The 12838-nt window shown below is 41.1% G+C and overlaps 1 protein-coding gene across 1 annotated transcript in view; it reads right to left on the reverse strand.

Annotated features, from left to right (window-relative positions):
* The window catches only part of C2H1orf94 (chromosome 2 C1orf94 homolog), a 387246-nt gene that overhangs the window by 192055 nt on the left and 182353 nt on the right, over nt 1-12838 (reverse strand). The window lies entirely within an intron of this gene.

Raw genomic sequence — 12838 nt, forward strand, 5'->3', positions numbered from 1 at the left:
TCCACCACATATGAGGTATCAGCGAAGAACTTGCAGAATAAATTTCATGGTGCATTTTTTCCTGATATCCTTGTGGAAATAAAAGCTATCTGGTTAAAGTAACAATTTTGTGGTAAAAATGTTTGTTTGTTTTTTTCATTTTCACACCTCAATGTTATAAAATTCTGTGAAGTCAATCATGGTTCAAGGTGCTTATCAAACATCTAGATATATTCCTAGAGGTGTCTAGTTTCCAAAATGGGGTCACTTGTGGGGGGAACTCCACTGTTTAGGCACAACATGGGGTCTCTAAACACGACATGGCGTCCGCTAATGATTGTAGCTTATTTTGCAGGCAAATTGCTCTCCACTTCCGAGCCATGCCGTCCACCCAAACTGTAGATTTCCACCACATATGAGGTATCTGTGTGCTCAAGAGAAATTGCACAATAGGTTTTATGGTGCATTTTTTCCTGATACCCTTGTGAAAAAGAAAGCTACCTGGTTAAAGTAACAATTTTGTGGTAAAAATGTATTTTTTTATTTTCATGGCTCAACGTTACAAACTTCTGTGAAGCCCCTGTGGGTTCAAGGGGCTCACAAAACATCTAGACAAAATCCTTGAGGGTTCTGGTTTCTTTCCAAAGTGGGGTTGTTTGTGGGGGAACTCCACTGTTTAGGCACCTCAGGGGGTCTCTAAATACAACATGGCATTCGCTAATGATTCCAGCCAATTTAGCTTTCAAAAATTCAAATGGCGCTCTTTCACTTTCGAGCCCTGCCATGTGCCCAAACAATTGATTTCCACCACATGTAAGGTATTGGCATGCTCATGAGAAATTGCACATTACATTTTATGGTGTATTTTCTTCTATTACCCTTGTAAAAATGCAAAATTTGAGGCTAAAGCAACATTTTTAGGGGAAAAAGTAAAATTTTATTTTTTTCCTTCCACATTGTTTTGGTTCCTGTGAAGAACCTAAAGGGTTAATAAACATCTTGGACATAGGTTTGAACAGTGTGAGGGGTGCAGTTTTCATAATGGTGTCACTTTTGGGCATTATCTGTCACATAGGCCTCTGAAAGTCACTTCAGATGTGATGTGGTCCCTAAAAAAATAGTTTTGTAAATTTTGTTGGAAAAATGAGATATTGCAGATGAATTTTTACCCCTTCTAACTTCTTAACAAAAAAAATATGTTTCATAAATTGCATTGATGTAAAGTAGACGAGTGGGAAATGTTATTTAGTAACTATTTTTTGTTGCATAAGTTTCTTGTTTAATGTCATAAAAATTAAAAGTTTCAAAATAGAAAATTTTCAGAAAATTTCCAATATTTTCACAAATAAATGCAAAAGATATTGTCTTAATTTTACCACTATCCTGAAGTACAATAAATAACGAAAAAAACTGTTTCAGAATCACCGGGATCCGTTGAAGCATTCCAGAGTTATAACTTGTCAAAGTGACACTGGTCAGAAGTGAAGAAATTGGCGTTGTCTTGAAGGCAAAAACAAGCTTTAGTGCAAAAAGGTTATTAAATTATTTTGGTTGGTAACCTATACAGACAAACACAACACAGAAAAGGACTCTGCAAAAAAACATTTTGTGCACACCAATACAAAAAATAACACTTTATTATATCAAAAAGACACACTCAAGACAAGTACATAAGGATTAAAAGCAATTAAAAACAAGCAGAATAGACAGCTGTCCCATAATATGCACCAAATACAATCATGATAAATGACAAAAAAGGTGGAGATAACACATAAAAGTAAGGTAATATACAGCACACCCCACTCAGTACTCACATGGCCCAAGAATAAAGTGGCAGGAGATGCAGCCCCAAATACAAAACTATGGAAAAGTACAAACAAGGTCTTAGCTATATCACAATCAAAACCCCAACCAGAACAATGGGATCTCCCCTCCTCTCAAAGCCTGGTAATGTAGTCAGGATAGTGAAAGAAAAACTGCATATCCATACAGGGGCACAGGGAGAGAGGATCCCAAACCAGGGGCAGTTGGACAGAATAAGTCCATATAAGGGTTAAGAAAACCCACAAAAGCAGTGGTCTGTATATAGGGAATTATAGTAAGGATATAGCAAATAGTACCAGGATGTACAACAGGAGCGCCAATAAAGCAGCATCCAGCAAAAATGGGGGGGTGGGCATACAATACCAAGTGGCACGGGACCAATGCAAGGGGATCAGGGGTGTAAGAGGGACAGCTGGGAGCCCAAACAGACTCATGCTAGTTAAGTCATAATAGGTAACAAGTGAAACATACAAGTTTCTTTACAAAATTTACATAGGTTCACAAAGATTTACAAAAAAATAAAATATACAGACATGCCATGTAAGTTTGCAAAATGAAAATACTGTAGTTTTCGGACTATAAGACGCACCGTACTATAAGATGCACCCTTGTTTTAGAGGAGGAAAAAATAGAAAAGAAAAATTAAAGTAAAAAAATGTGGTCACACAACACACTGTTATGGGGGTGGGTCTGCTGCTGATACTGTTATGGAGGTAATAATATCCCCAAATTCTGTACTCATATCCCCCACTCTGGGCCCCTTCCAGGTATATATTGCCCCCATCGTGGAATATGTATGTTCCCCATCCTTATATGTGTGATCTTCCAACCTGGGGTGTGTGAGTGTGTGTGTGTGTGTGTGTGTGTGTATATATATATATATATATATATATATATATACAGTCATATGAAAAAGTTTGGGCACACCTATTAATGTTAACCTTTTTTCTTTATAACAATTTGGGGTTTTGCAACAGCTATTTCAGTTTCATATATCTAATAACTGATGGACTGAGTAATATTTCTGGATTGAAATGAGGTTTATTGTACTAACAGAAAATGTGCAATGACCTCTGTTTTGAATTACCAGCCAAGGTAAAGCTGCCAGCTGCAGACCCCATGTCGTTGTTTGTTTTTATATGTTTTTTTTTGCTAAATACAAGTGTAACCACCCATTAGTGCCATATGAAAGGCACTAAAGTGTGCAAGCTTACAATATGTAGGGGGGTAGGACATTATATATGTGTTTAACCTCTGTCACATATCTATCTATCTATCTAGGTAGCTAGCTTTCATTTTTCTAACTTTGCACATTTTTTACATATAAAAAACATGAATATCAGTTTCATGCACTTTTTCTGGTACCGATCACACGGATGTCACATAGACGTGTAACACAGACAAACAGACACACAAATGACAATATAGCTGACAAAAATAGACCACGCAGTACTGGTATTTTTTACATGGACATGTGAAGGCGACCTAAGACACTGCCACAGTCCTAGAGCAACCTCCTGGATTGGATCAGTATCTTCTTCTAGCAGCTAAATAACTCAGTGCTATGATGTAACCTGCCTGTTCATACAACAGTACTGAGGATATGAGCCGGGGGGACCAGTGGCCTACTGATAGCTGCCTGTGCCCCAGAATAAGGCAAGCATTTCATGCACCTCAACCTATGGCCCATTAACATTCCCCGAGTAACCTCCGTCAATTCAGTATTGAGCCACTTATCCCCCAAGCACTTTTTAAGAAAATACTGTACTGATATATATATACATACATACACAGTATATATATATATATATATATATATATATATATATATATATATATACATATATATATATATATATATATATATATATATACTGATATATATATATATATATACTGATATATACTATATAGTATGTATACTATATAATCAGATTTTTTAGAGTAACTAAAAGTATTTCAAAACCTAAGTTTAATAACGTTATTTTTTTACAGGGGGCATTTTTTAATACACATCATCAATCCGATTGAAATTTGAGTTTGCCAGCTTCGCTAAATTCTCCAGACTAATTTGATTTACAGCAAATAAATTCATCTCAAATCACAATATTGCAAATCCTCTAATTGCCTTGAAAATGTGTGTATAATACCTGGAGGTCTCCAAGGACTGTATTGAATCCCTTTTAAGCTATATAGTGCAATCACAACATTTATAATGTCTAAGTGACCTCAGCCTGTCTGGCTATGCAAAAATGGACAGTAACTAGTAGTAAATAATAGGCAATTTAATAACACACTGCACTGTCAGACAATTAAATTGTAATTATCCTGTTTGGGAACAGATGCCTGTGTTCATGGTATTCATACCCAACCTATGCAAATGAAAAAGCTGTTATCACATGGGGTTGTGCAAAAATTATCGCTATTTGGGAGTTTCAAGAGCTTTATTCTTTGCTACATAAAGACGCAACAGCTTTTTTTGTTTATAAGGCATCTAAAATTGTCCATTTATTTAGGGAGGAGCAAAAACAGGTGTGCTCATCAATATTAAATGTGAAGAAGTAATGGATTCACAGCTAAATATGTTATCATTTTATTGGATCAGCAACAGAGAATGGGGTTAATATAATTTGTGAGTTTTGGGAGTTCTACAGGTTTGCAGTGTAGAGGCATCAGAAAAGTAAAATAAGTTAAAGTCTACTTTTTTGACAAGTGTCAATAAGTATTTCAAAGCACCCTGTGAGCATTGTTGGATACTTTTTATATCTCCGGGGACGGGTAATGTGCAATGGGATTGCTTACTTCTGTACTTTAAGTCCTAAGGAATTGTTATATTACTCTCCGGTGATTTTGATTCAGAGATGTCAAGCAGTCAACGCTTAATAGAAATGTCCAAAAGACCATTCCAAGTCAATTTCATAGCTAATTATGTGTGAACTGACCTGTTATTTTTCAGATCAGAATCTTATTCCCTGGAACATGTGTTAAGAGACTTCTCTGTAGTTCAAGAGCATAATCCCACTTTCTCAACACTAGTCAAATTCTTGTGAAGCCGAACATATAGAATGGCCTCAGGCCACCAATCAAAGTGAGCTTCAAATCCATAAGCATTGATTTTATATTAAAAAGCTACCGGCACTTTAGCATAGTAACATGAGTGTTATTAATATGAAAATCAATATAAGTAGATTTGTTGTATATTTTGATTAGCTGCACTTTTCTTTTTGCCTATGGCTTTTTTAAAACTTGAAAAATTGAAATATTGTCAACCCCTTTTAATTTTTTTTTTTCAAAATAATCAAAGCTCTGTTGCACAAACTGCATAGTTCATGTTGGCCCTATATTAATTATAAAATAGTTTTTGATGGTGTACTAAGACAGGCATATAACTTTTCCAACGATAAACACTTCTCTGTAACCAAATTTCACAATACAAACTGTATACATAATTTACTAGCGCTCTTAGACCTGATGAGGCTAGTAGACATGCTATGGAATGTGGAATTGTATACTTGGGCAAGATATGCAACGTGCAAAGAAGGTGACTTAGTGTGACTTAACAAGGCTATATTTATTGTACGGGAACAGGGGTAGTAGTAAGGGATGGGTTACCAGAAACCAATACAATAGGATAAAGAGTTGCACACTAGTCACAATGTATAGGGGAATAATGAAAAGCAGAACTGCTATGGGAATGCTAGAATGAAAAATACAATGAATTCTCTGAAAAAATGAAAAACATGAAAATGGAATATGCATAACTGCTATGAATAATATAAATATAAGAGATGTTTAGCCATTGTATTGATCAATGCAAAAGAGCCCTAAACTCTCGCCAAGGTAATCTCTATTTTTGGGGTCCCTAACCTACGTGTAACCTCACCTGCAGTTAAAAAACTTGCTCTGTATGGGAAGGAAAGGACCAAGCTATGTATGTGAAATGAAACACATGGCTATGGGTGGGGCAGGGTTCTCAAACAGAAAGGGCATACTAATTAAAGAGTGTACATCTGGAACACAAATGCTGTGAACAAGTGTGGGAAGCCAAGGACCAAGCTACAGTACAGACCAACAGTTTGGACACACCTCATTAAAGAGTTTTCTTTATTTTCATGACTCTGAAATTTGTAAATTCACAGTGAAGGCATCAACACTATGAATTAACACATGTGGAATGAAATACTTAACAAAAAAGTGGGAAACAACTGAAAATATGTCTTATATTCTAGGTTCTTCAAAGTAGCCACCTTTTGCTTTGATTACTTGCTTTGCACACTCTTGGCATTCTTTTGATGAGCTTCAAGAGGTAGTCACCAGAAATTATCTTAGCACTTGTTGGCCCTTTTGCCTTCACTCTGCGGTCCAGATCACCCCAAACCATCTCGATTGGGTTCAGGTCTGGGGACTGTGGAGGCCAGGTCATCTGGCATAGCACCCCATCACTCTCCTTCTTAGTCAAATAGCCCTTACATAGCCTGGAGGTGTGTTTGGGGTCATTGTCCTGTTGAAAAATAAATGATGATCCAACTAAACGCAAACCAGATGGAATAGCATGCCGCCGCAAGATGCTGTGGTAGGCATGCTGGTTCGGTATGCCTTCAATTTTGAATAAATCCCCAAGAGTGTCACCAGAAAAGCACCCCCACACCATCATACCTCCTCCTCCATGCTTCACGGTAGGAACCAGGCATGTAGAGTCCATCCGTTCACCTTTTCTGCACAAAGATATGGTGGTTGGATCCATAGATGTCAAATTTGGACTCATCAGACCAAAGCACAGATTTCCACTGGTCTAATGTCCATTCCTTGTGTTCTTTAGTCGAAACAAGTCTGTTCTGCTTGTTGCCTGTCCTTAGCAGTGGCTAGCTAGCAGCTATTTTACCTTGAAGGCCTGTTGCACAAAGTCTCCTCTTAACAGTTGTTCTAGAGATGTGTCTGCTGCTAGAACTCTGTGTGGCATTGACTTGTCTCTAATTTGAGCTGCTGTTAACCTGCGATTTCTGAGGCTGGTGACTCAGATAAACTTATCCTCTGCAGCAGAGGTGACTCTTGGTCTTCCTTTCCTGGGGCGGTCCTCATGTGAGCCAGTTTCTTTGTAGCGTTTGATGCTTTTTGCCACTGCACTTGGGGACATTTTCAAAGTTTTCCCAATTTTTTCGGACTGACTGACCTTCATTTCTTAAAGTAATGATGGCCACTCATTTTTCTTTACATAGCTGCTTTTTTTCATGCCATAATACAAATTCTAACAGTCTATTCAGTAAGACTATCAGCTGTGTATCCATCAGACTTCTGCACAACACAACTGATGGTCCCAACCCCATTTATAAGGCAAGATATCCCACTTATCAAACCTGACAGGGCACACCTGTGAAGCGAAAACAATTTCCAGTGACTACCTCTTGAAGTTCATCAAGAAAATGCCAAGAGTGTGCAAAGCAGTCTTCAAAGCAAAAGGTGGCTGCTTTGAAGAACCTAGAGTATAAGACATATTATCAGTTGTTTCACACTTTTTTGTTAAGTATTTAATTCCACATGTGTTAATTCATAGTTTTGATGCCTTCAATGTGAATCTACAATTTTCAGAGTCATGAAAATAAAGAAAACTCATTGAATGAGAAGGTGTGTCCAAACTTTTGGTCTTTACTGTATATATGTGAAACAAGATGGCTTTGCTTCCCATACAGAGCAAGTTTTTTAACTGCGGGTGAGGTTACACATAGATTAGGGACCCCAAAAATAAAGATTACCTTGGCGTGGTGTTGGTGCTCTTTTGCATTGATCAATACAATGGCTAAACATTTCTTATATTCCTATTAATTATAGGAGTTATGCATATTCCATTTTGATGTTTTTCATTTTTTCAGAGAGTTCATGTATTTTTCAGTCGAGTATTCCCATAGCAGTTCTGCTTTTCATTATTCCCCTACACATTGTGACTAGTGTGCAACTCTTTATCCTATTGAATAATTATATGTTTTTGAGTCTTGCACCTTGTTCACACCATTGGTGTTCCAGACATACATTCTTTAATTAGCATGCACTTTTTGTCTGAGAACCCTGCCCCACACATAGCCATGTGTCTTATTTCACATATATATCTTGGTCCTTTGCTTCCCATACAGAGCAAGTTTTTTTAACTGGATATGACAAAGCTTTCTGCCACACGGGATACCCTTTCTGACAGTACACTAGCTGGACTGGACAGCTGGGCAAGACAGTATTCCCATGCCAAACGGGGCCAGTTCTTTCCGCTGGTGTAAAATTCTGACCCAGAAGTCGATAGTTCATTGCTCATGATATCTGCCAGAGAAAAGCAATAGGTTTTAACTATGCAGGAAGCAAAGAAATGTCTACTGATTAGACATGGGATCTGAAAGCTTCGATGTTACGTCACCACCAGAGTCCGCTCCAGTGACTTCTGCTCTGATTGCCAAGCGACGCCGTGTTCCTGCCGTGGATGGTGCTGGTGATGGGAGAGGAGTCGATGCCAGCGGCACCGGTGGGTGCAGGCTCCGATCATCCACTGGGCTGGGTTATCTTGGGATCTGCAGTACCACTGGCTGACTGTGGGTGGCGTGTGTTTTCAAGCTGAAGTTGCCAGCGTTCAGCTACAGCCAATGGGAAGACACCACACCCTTCTTAGCTCCCCTCCTGTCTGCTCACCTCTGCCAGAGATAGTTCTGATTTCCTGGCTCCTGGTCTGCGCTATTCTGTTTTGTGATTTCTGTGTGCTGACTTCTGCATGTTTTCTGACTACCCTTCTGCCTGCTATTTTTGTACCTCATTGCCCGATCCGGATTTGACCTCTGCTACGTTTTCTGATTACGTCCTTGTCTGCCGATTCTGTCCCTGTTCTGCTATTCCTGGTTTGACCATGCCTGACAACTACTCTCATCGGACTGCAGCCTTCCACAAGTAGTGATCTCCAGGGCCCTGTGTAATTTCAAATCCCTGTATAGGAGTTAAAGGGTTTCAGGGTCCTGCTTGGTGAGTGGCTTCCTTCTAGTCTGTCCATTACATCCCACCAGAGTCTGTTGATCCAGGCAGGTGTTACATTCGACAAGCAAGGGATACAACCCTTCCTGGTAAAGTACTAATATTGGCTCTCTTTCGGGAGTCAGAAAAAAATCCTCTATTTTGCCTTTATAGTGATATGATAAGGTGATAACAATAGGACTGTCAGTGTATAAAGAATTGAGCATGCAGCTTGTCATGTTCATCAGCATAATCGAGGTCTTCAAATGGCTCACTTTACATCTCCCATACCTTGGGCACCACCTCCAGGAGATTTATTTTTGTAAAAAAATATGTATGGCATGTGCCACGCATGGTGCTTGTTTGACTTTGCCACAATGTTGTAGGCATTTCCCAGTAGTAGCTGACAAGGAACCATCCACAATGATATTTTCTGTATGATGCAGGGGACCTCCTCATCATCTGTATGGCTTCTGTCACCCATGATCATAAGCCTATTATAATGAACACATTGAGGGCAGGGAGTGGAAGCCACATTCTACCCTGCTGGTGTTGGTCATGGTGTGATGTTCATTGAGGATGATGTGGAGGAGGCTAAGCACCTTCTATCAGTAGAACAAGACCAACAAGTGATCCATGAAGGATTCACAGACTGTTTTTATTGTGGTGGTGGTGGTGTATGTATGCAACGTAGAAAAAAAATCTCATCCAAGTGAGGGCTGATTTTTTTCAGCGTCAAAGATTTGAAAAGCAGAGTGCCATCTGATTCTCCTAGGCAAACCGTGCATGTTTTTTTTGCCTTGGACCACTTGCTCCAACTAAAACAAAAAAGACATATGCATAGCCTCATTAAATAACATTAGTCCGAGTGCGATCAGATATTTTGATGAATTGCACTTGAACCAAAAATATGATCGTCTGCAGGAACCCTAAGAGAAGAATAAATACATATTGTTTACTGGTCACACAGTCAGGTATGGTTATCTAACAATGTAATGGAGAAAAATGAATAATTGGAGCACAAAAGGCAGTAGAAGATGTGAATGATGTCTTCGATCAGATACTGAGGACAGGGGTTAGGGTATCCAGACTGGATGTATGATGCATTTGTTGGAAATAGGAGCAGTATGTGTCTATTGTGTAAATGCTTTGTGTACTGGTTGTGTTCAATATGTAAGTGATGTGTGCTGCACACAGGGCCACATCTGTCTGGAGGCATATCTGACCACACAGGGATGCTGTGGCGCTGGCTGGGACAAAATAGGAGTTATCTCTAGCTTTGAACTGACTATCTAATTCGACTGGTCTTGCACTGAGCTATCAAAGCCTGGAAGGAAGCTAGATAGAGATGCATTCCTCCTCATCTCTGAAAGCCTTTACTCTTAATTTTCAAATAAGACCAGCTTAATAATACGACTAGCTTACATGCTGAGATACAGCCAGTTGAAGTAATATCCCCTCTTCCTTCTCCCAACAGTCAGGGTGGGGCTGTTGGGGTCATCAAACTGAAGTGTTGAAAGTAAGGGGCAGTGGAGGCCATTATATTGTGTGGAGGTTGGGTTATGGAAGCCTTCATACTGCCTGAGGGGCTATGGGAGCCATCATACTGAGTGAGCTGCAATAAGGGTTATCATACTTAGTGGGAGGCTGTGGTAGCCTCATACTGAGGGGTCATCATGTTGTTTTGGGAATCTGTTGAGGCAATGATCTTGTGTTGGGAACTATAAGAGTATCATACAGAGTAGGGGCCATCATACTGACAGGCCATCATACTATGTGGGGGAGCATGATTGTCACGCGTTCACCGCCAGGGATGGATGAGGTAGCGAGCTAAGGTGTAGAAGTGAACCCACTGGATCACAGGGGAACCCAGGCTTATCCTTTGGAGAGAGGGGCTTGACTAAGTGCCCATTATGGGATGGGACGCCAGGTGCCACTCCCAGGGCAGTGACTGGGACTGTGGCAGCTGAACGGGACAGGGCAACAGCAGGACTGGGGGAACAGCAACTCAGAGCTGCACTAGGGGCACAGTCCTGAATAGGAATGGGCAAGACAGATTCCAGCAGACAATGGACATCAGGCACTGATCCTCTGGCACAGGTCATCAGGTGGCAATGGACATCAGACATGGGACAGCTGCTGAAACATGTCTTCAGGCAGCCCCAGTCGACAGGCATGGTTAATCAGGCATAGGTTCAGAGGCTCAGGAACTCTGGCAAGAGCCGCAGCAAGGTGTTTCAGTCACAAAGACCTGAACCACAGCAGGGTGGTATGGACACACCAGGCATGAACCTCAGCAGAGTGATGCTGGCACAGCAGGTACTTCAAGACTTCTTGTTGAACTTACAAACACAACTTTATTCATGAGATACAGCAGGACTTTGGCTACATCACACGGCAAGATAATAGGAAACATCACAGGACATCAAATACTAAACACATGGACGAGGCTGGAGTCTAAGAACAAGCCAGTGACTGAATACACCGGCCCCTGAATACACTGGCACCTGAGTATGCCGGATACACAGTTAACCAGACTACAAACAGGTAAGCAGGCTCAGACAGGTAACTGGACTCAGGCAGTACACCCGGCGACAGCAGCACAAACACACAGCTCAACCATAAGAAATACTATGCAATGCTCTGGCACCTCCCAACAGGAAGAGGAGCCTTAAATAGCTGGTAGCTCCCAGTATAGACTTGTTGACACCTTAGGGCATCTGCAAGTGCCTGCAAAAATCCCAAGGGTCAGATCTCGCGGGCAACAGCTCCCACAGCAAAGACACCGGGAGTGGACTTTTCCCGTTACGGACTAGTCAACACATGAGACACCAAACTAAAAGTGTAGGAGGAAGGGCCCCTGTTCTGTTCGCCGGTGTGTGGGACTCGAGCACACCCCTTCGGAGGCTACCGGTATCCGGCACTTGGTTTACTATCTTGACTCTGTGTGATTTATCCAAAAACCGTGAGTACACCGGTATAATCTGGTCCAGTCTGCAGACTGCGTCCCAGCACTCGACTCTACCTACACCTGGGCCCCGGGACAACACCTCCCCTACCCGTGGAGGGGATACCATCCTGCTGCCCTGCTCCATCAGCCCCGGGCGCCCCATACCAAGGCAGCGGCGGTGTCAGCAACCATCACCGCAACCCACGGGTGGTGTCACTGACAAACTCTCCCCTGTAAATAACCCCTTTATTCAGTTGTGGGCGACAGGCTGCCACTCGAGACACAGCCACAATCCCGGATCCGAGCGTCTCGAGTTGCCCCACTGCCGTGGTCTGTGCCCTCGCCCGCGACAACTGCACCACAGGTGGGTGGCAGAAAGGAGAGAGACAAGGGGCACTGTGCGAGCATGCAGAGGAGTGCCGTCATACTAGGGGAGTCAGCGCTACAATGATGATGTGTGTGGAGGCACTTTAGATGCATTATGCTGTGGGTGAATTAGATTGTGTTTAGGGTACTGTGGGGGTGTAATGATATACTACTGAGGAACATCATTCTGTATAATACCATAATAGAGGTATCATGTATGAAAACACTAAGGGGTTTCAGTGGGGACATCATTACTGGGTACCTTCCTCATAACATGTCCATCTCCCTGTTTATGGACTCTGTATAATTGCTATGTATAATTTGGTGGCTGTGTGGAGTTGTAATATGCTTGTGTGCATGCAGTCTTAGGATGGTAGTCCGTATTCAGACCACGATACACAGACTGGCTGTGGGTCACTTGACTTGAACTCAGCAGTCTCATAGGCATATATAAGGCTGAAGAGTTCAGGTCAGTAGGCTCGTGGTCAGTCTGTGCAATGTGGTCCAAGTATGGAACACAAAACCAGCCTAACAGATAAAAACTATTCGCATCGAATTGTCCAGAATCTGCTAACAACAACTTCATCCATTCTTACATCTTTAATATGGATCTTTTCATTCACACAGTTTTATTACTTTTATTTATGGTCATAAAACCCATTGTACCATCTCGTACTTTTTTGTTTGCCTTTTACTAAATTCTTAGCCTGTCAAGATGAATGAGTAAAAGTCTAAGAAAGA

This window comes from Anomaloglossus baeobatrachus, chromosome 2 (genome assembly GCF_048569485.1).
Source record: "Anomaloglossus baeobatrachus isolate aAnoBae1 chromosome 2, aAnoBae1.hap1, whole genome shotgun sequence".
NCBI lineage: Eukaryota > Metazoa > Chordata > Amphibia > Anura > Aromobatidae > Anomaloglossus > Anomaloglossus baeobatrachus.